Genomic DNA, 6051 nt, shown 5'->3' with positions numbered 1-6051 from the left:
AACACAATGATCTCAAAATAATGATACTGACTGAAAGAAGCCAGAGTAATATTTGATTCCTTTTATATGAAATTCTAGAATGGAGGGAAAACAATAGTACTTTGGGTTCAAAGATGTTGTTGCTAAGTACCCTGGAGTCAGTTCTGACTCATAGTGACCCTACACAGGGTTTCTGAGGCTGTAAATCGTTACGGGAGCAGAACGCCTCATCTTACTCCCACAGAACCGCTGGTAGTTTAGAACTGCCGACCTTGAGGTTAGCAGCCCAATTTGTAACCACTACACTACCAGAGCTCTTTTTGGCAGTGTAGTATTTTGGTCAGACCAAAATACTGTTTTCAACTCAATTCCAACTCATTGCAGCCCTACCATTCAGAGCAGAACTACTTCCTGGGGTTTCTGAGACTAAATCTTTACTGGAGCAGAACGCCTCATCTGTCTCTGTTGGGCAGCTGGTGGGTTTTGAACCATCGACCTGTTGTTAGCAGTCCAAATGCTTAACCCACTAGGTTACCAGGGCTCCTTTCCAAAGATGACAGTGGGATTAATTGCAAAAGGGTAGGTGGGGCCTTTGGAGAGCTGATGAAACCATTCTGTATCTTGTGCACTACTGTCTACATGGGTATGAACAATAATCAGAACGTATCTAAATGTATCCCTAAAACAGTGCATTTTATTGTATATAAAGTATACCTTAATACAATTGAAAAATAAAATGCAATTCAAATTGAAGTGCAATTCAAAAACTTCCAACTTTGGGCATTTGGAGGGGAGGTAGGGCAGAATCTTCAATAATTGAAAATAAAGTTTTAGGAGAAATAAATGCACAACAGGAGGCAAGAAAAGCAGCCCAGAGAGCCATCAGCAAGACTTCTGTCACCCTGGTGGACAAGATGCTACTTTTTCTCTCTTCTGGAAAGCACCTCCCATTTCTAGGAGAGAGACATGAAGGATCAGCCTTAGCCCTGGACTGCCTCAGAAACCCCATACAACCTGGGGTGGAAGAGAAGAGCTAAAGGACAGCTTCTGATAGCAATATTGTGTTCCTTACTAATGGAAGAAGGGGACTCCGACTGCTTTCTCCCTTTGAAACACGGGGTCCTTGAAGCCTCTCTGCCCTCAGCTTTGGGTCCTGGCTTCCTCCTCCAGGATGATCCAGTTTCAGAGGAGAATCAAGAGGCTCAACATCTTTTGTTGTTGTTGTTGTGAGCTGCCATGGGGTCAGCCCTCAATTCATGGGGACCTCACAACAGTGGAATGAAACTATGCCTGACCTGCACCATTCCTATCATTGGTTGTGGATCAGACTGCTGTGATCTGTAGTTTTCATTGGCAGATATTTTACAAACAGATGCCAGACCTTTCTTCCTAGTTTGTCTTGGTCTGGAAATTCTGCTGAAATTTGTTTAACATCATAACAATATGCAAGTCAGGAGTTCTTTATAGAGCTGTTATTCTCATTTTATTTATTAGCATCAGTGAGTAGAGAGACATTCCAGTGGCTCAGAAAACAAAAGCTATCTTCATAAGTTACCATGGAGAGATACACCCCCGTTTCCGCCATGAACTAGCAGCCACAAATATTTCCAATAAACTGCACATCTTAATAGTTTCTTGTTCTGTGAAGGATCTTAGCTACAGAGCGAAAAATTGATGGAGAATCTCAGGTGCATTACCTTCCTATACACGCTACACACCATTTTTATACTTGGAAAGTGGAATGAGAATTGTGCCCTTGAAAGGAACCAAAGCCTTTCTTTTCAAAGGCTGCTTTTTAAACCCTGCTAAAAGGACATCATGTTTGCTAAGGTGGAGGGTCAGAGAAAAAGAGGAAGACCCCCAATGAGATGAATTGGCCAAGTAGCAGCATTGATGGACTCAAGCGTGGCAACAATAATGAGGTTGGCCCAGGATTGGGCAGTGTTTCGTTTCTGTTGTGCATAGGATCGCTATGAGTCGGTACCAACTCAATTGGCACCTAACAACAACAGTGGGGACTGGAGAGAAAACTACTTTGGAATAGTCATCCTCAAACCACAGCATCCCTTAATGAGAAATTTAGATTCTAAAAATATACCACCAAGCACACCAATGGAAAGAGAAATGACTTCTTGGTTGTGGGAAATGTGATGCCGAGAAAATTGGTCACATTTAAGGCATGTCTTGCTTTTGTCTGCAGTGAGAACCCAGTGTGTACTGATGCTTTAATCCATTGTTCCCCTTTTATAAACATTTCACCCTAAATAACAGCAAACCCTGGGAGCTTCAAAAATCAATTCTCCCCTGTTCTCCCACTTAGTGTGGGTTGGAGTCTACTGTTTAATGTCTCCCTCTTAAATCCCTAGAGTCTGCTTCTGTTTGCAGGTGGCCTGTTTTTCATGCCATGAAATAATGTTTGGTGGTCTCCATGACTTAAGGAGCATCCTCATAGGCTCTGGCATCGATGGATCAATGGTAGAAGTCTCATCTTCCAGGAGGGAGACTCTGGCCCAATTCTGCACAATGCACAACACTACCCCTGTATCAATGGATACTTCAGAGTTACTACAATGCAGGCCTTCCTGACTAAAACAGAGTAGGATGAACATCCTGGCATTTTGAACATCAGTCAACAAAAACCCTGTGAATAACAACAGTCCAGTCTATAGCTGATGGTACGGTTGGTGAAGGACCAGAGCAACGTTTTATTCTTTTGTGAGTGGGGTTGCCGTGATTCAGAGGCCACTCAACAACAGCAAACAACAACAACAGCATGCCATTTTTCTCTATACCACGGTTTCTTTATCTGCTCACCACTTGATCACTATTATTTTGACTATTACAAATTATTCTGCTATAAACATTCACATGCAAATCTTCGTGTGGAGGTATGTTTTCATTTTTTTTTCAAGTAAATACCTAAGGGTAGGATGACAATAAGGTTTTAGAGCTGGGTAGAGTGTTAGATAAAAGGCCCTGTGGATCCAATGGTTAAGCATTTAGTCCTAACGAAAAGATCAGCAGTTCAAGCCCAACAGTGGTCCCATGGAAGAAAAGACCTGGCAAGGTCCCGTAAAAACTACTGTGTGACGTCCAGTCAATTTCAACTCACAGCAATCCTGCACAGGGTTTCTGAGACGTGGCTGTTGGATTTGAACTGCTGACCTTACAGTTAACAGTCCAGTGCTTACCCTATAGCACCATTCTAGGAGTCCAAAGGTTACAGTCAGGATACCCTATGGGACATTTCTGCTCTGTTCTATAGGATCTTTATTCCTCTGAATTGACTCAATCACACCTAAAAACATGTCAGACACAGCACTGTGCTCAATAAGAGAGAATGATTATGTGCTTATGGCTCCTGTCCTACCTGGTCATTCTGATTCCATTAACTCGTTGTGAGGTGCTGTTGAGTCAATTCTAACTCATAATCACCCTAGATATAACAAAGCAAAATACTGCCCCGACCTATGCCATCCTCACAATTGTTGTGTTCCAGCCCTTGCATCAGTTCATCTTGTTGAAGGTCTTCTTTTTGGCTGACCCTTCTACTTAACCAAGTATGACGTCCTTTTCCTGGGACTAATCCTTCCTGATAACACAGCCAAGGTATGTGAGATACCATCTAGCCATCCTCACCTCCAAGGAATAATATGGCTGTGCTTTATCCCAAATAAGATTCGTTGTGTTTTATTTGGTAGTCCATGGTATTTTCAATATTCTTGGCTAACACCATAATTCTAAATGCATCTTTTCTTCTTAGTCTTCCTTATTCATTATGCAGCTTTTACAAGCACATGAGGTGAATGGAAATACCATGGCTCAGGTTAGTCAGACACACCTTCGTCCTCAAAGTGACACCTTAAACACTTTAAAGAGATCTTCTGCAGCAGATTTGCCCCACACAATACATTATCTAATTTCTTGACTGCTACTTCCACGAGCGTTGATTGTGGATCTAAACTCTGGATCCACATGTAGATTGTAGATACAAACATTTTGTACCAAGTGAGTCTTTGTTGGAACCGGGGTAGGAGCTGTCCTGTGCAATGTAGGATGCTTGCCAGCATCTTTGGCTTCTATTCATTAAAATCCATTAACACCAATTCCCAGCCATAGTCATGGTGACCCAAAATGCTTCTAGGCATTGTCCAAAGTCCCCTTCAGGGAAGAATTGTCCTGGAGGAGAACCACTGTATTAGAATCTACTTAACACAAGGGAGCGTGCTGGCTCCATATAATAAGCACTGGGCTCTGAAATACAAGGTCAGTGGTTCGAGCCCGCCAGCCTCTTCATGAGAGAAAGATGAGGCTTTCTGCTCCCGTAAAGATTTAAAGCCTTGGAGACGCTATACAGGGTCACTATGAGTCGGAAGCAACTCGATGGCACTAATAACAACAATACATGGGAACTGTGCCAACCCTGCGTCTGGCCGGGGGTAGTTAGTGGTTGAGCACAGGGCTAGTCCCTGCTCAAAAGCAGGTGTGTTGGGTCCTGCCTTGGAGGCTCAGCATCGACATCCCACATGTTGCTTTATTTAATTTGTGCTAAATCAGTAGCACTCTTGTGGTTCGGTATGTATGTGTTTGTTCTCAAATTGGACCAAGAGAGGAAGTAGAGGGCTGCAGATGGTACAAGCTGTATTCTGTATTTAATTCAGTTCGTCTTGATGGTATTTATTGCAAAAGTATGAGTTTAAGACAACATGAAATAGATACTTGGAGAATTTACACAGCTTTTCTTATAAGAAGCACAAAACAAAATAGAATGGACATTTGTTGTTTTTCTGTCAGGTATATACAGGGTAAAGATATATACACGCAAACATGCATATCTGTATATATTGTTGTTGTTGTTAAGTGTCATCGACTTGGTTCCAACTCATAGTGACCCTGTGTAGGGATTCCAAGGAGCAGCTGATGGGTTTGAACTGCTGACCTTGTGGTTTGCAGTCCAGTGCTGATTCTACAGAGTCACACCAGGAGTCCATATTAAATACATGTGTGTGGGAGGGGGTATATATTAAATGTACACTTGAGTTATTTCTGTCCCTTGCAACCAAAGAGTCAAAATTGATACATGTAATTGAGTCCACTGAGTCAGAGGTTTCCTCCAAGGTCTCCAGATCAGGGTGTGGAAGTACCATTCCCCATTGACCACAGGTTGTATATACTTATTGGGATGTCTTTAAAGTCCCTGAAAATTGTCTTGATCCTATTTCCAACTCAGGTGGTGGCCCCCTTTTGCCATGTCTGCATAAGTGACTCTGAAATTTGTGAGCACACATGATGATACCAGGAGCAAAAACTGAATCTACTTCTCCTAGGCTTCAAAGCTGGGGCAGGAGAATCTGTCAGACTGTCCTATCTTAGAATGAGTCTATGAAAGCTCGAGGATTTCCACCACATCTATAGAGAAATACAGAAAGCTGATGTGTAGAAAGAGAGAATGAATGATGTCGAGATGTCAAGAGGAGAGAGATGAGAAATTATGTGGCATCTGAAAAAAAGAGCTATAGAGAAAATGTTTGGCTCTGGAGAACTTTCTGGTCCAGGGGTCTCATCTACTGGCCAGGGACTCATTCAGAAACTGGCAACTGACTGAAACCAGGTCTCTAACAAAGAATGAATCCCAGTGTTTACATAAGAAAATGAGAAGACATTGTTTTCTTCTCCTGGATGGCATGACATGAAGATAAATATTTTGAGAGAACAGGACCTGCAGCAGCCAAAGGACATCTGGGTAGAATCTGTGGACGATGCTGACACTATGGGATTACAGAAGAGGAAAAGAAAGAAAGCAGGTGCTTGTATCATTATGTAAGCTACTGGATCAAGCCTCCCCTAAAGCAAGTACTGTCTACAACTTGTTATGTCCATGAATATATAATAACTCCTATAATGTTCAAACCACCTACTGATGTTGTTGTTGTTGTTGTTAGGTGCCATCAAGTTGGTACCAACTCATAGAGACCCTATGCAGAGCAGAATGAAACACTGCCCGATCCTGGACCAATCTCACTACTGTTGCCACACTTGAGTCCATAGATGCTGCCACTTGGCCAATCCATC

At 42.4% G+C, this 6051-nt stretch overlaps 1 pseudogene; it reads left to right on the top strand.

Annotated features, from left to right (window-relative positions):
• Positions 1–5668: 5668 nt before the first annotated feature.
• Positions 5669–6051, top strand: part of LOC102817772 — a 6010-nt pseudogene continuing 5627 nt past the window's right edge.

This window comes from Chrysochloris asiatica, unplaced genomic scaffold, assembly GCF_000296735.1.
Source record: "Chrysochloris asiatica unplaced genomic scaffold, ChrAsi1.0 scaffold00078, whole genome shotgun sequence".
NCBI classification, from domain to species: domain Eukaryota; kingdom Metazoa; phylum Chordata; class Mammalia; order Afrosoricida; family Chrysochloridae; genus Chrysochloris; species Chrysochloris asiatica.
Note: the sequence above shows the minus strand (reverse complement) of the source record. Positions and strands in the feature narration are given on the sequence as shown.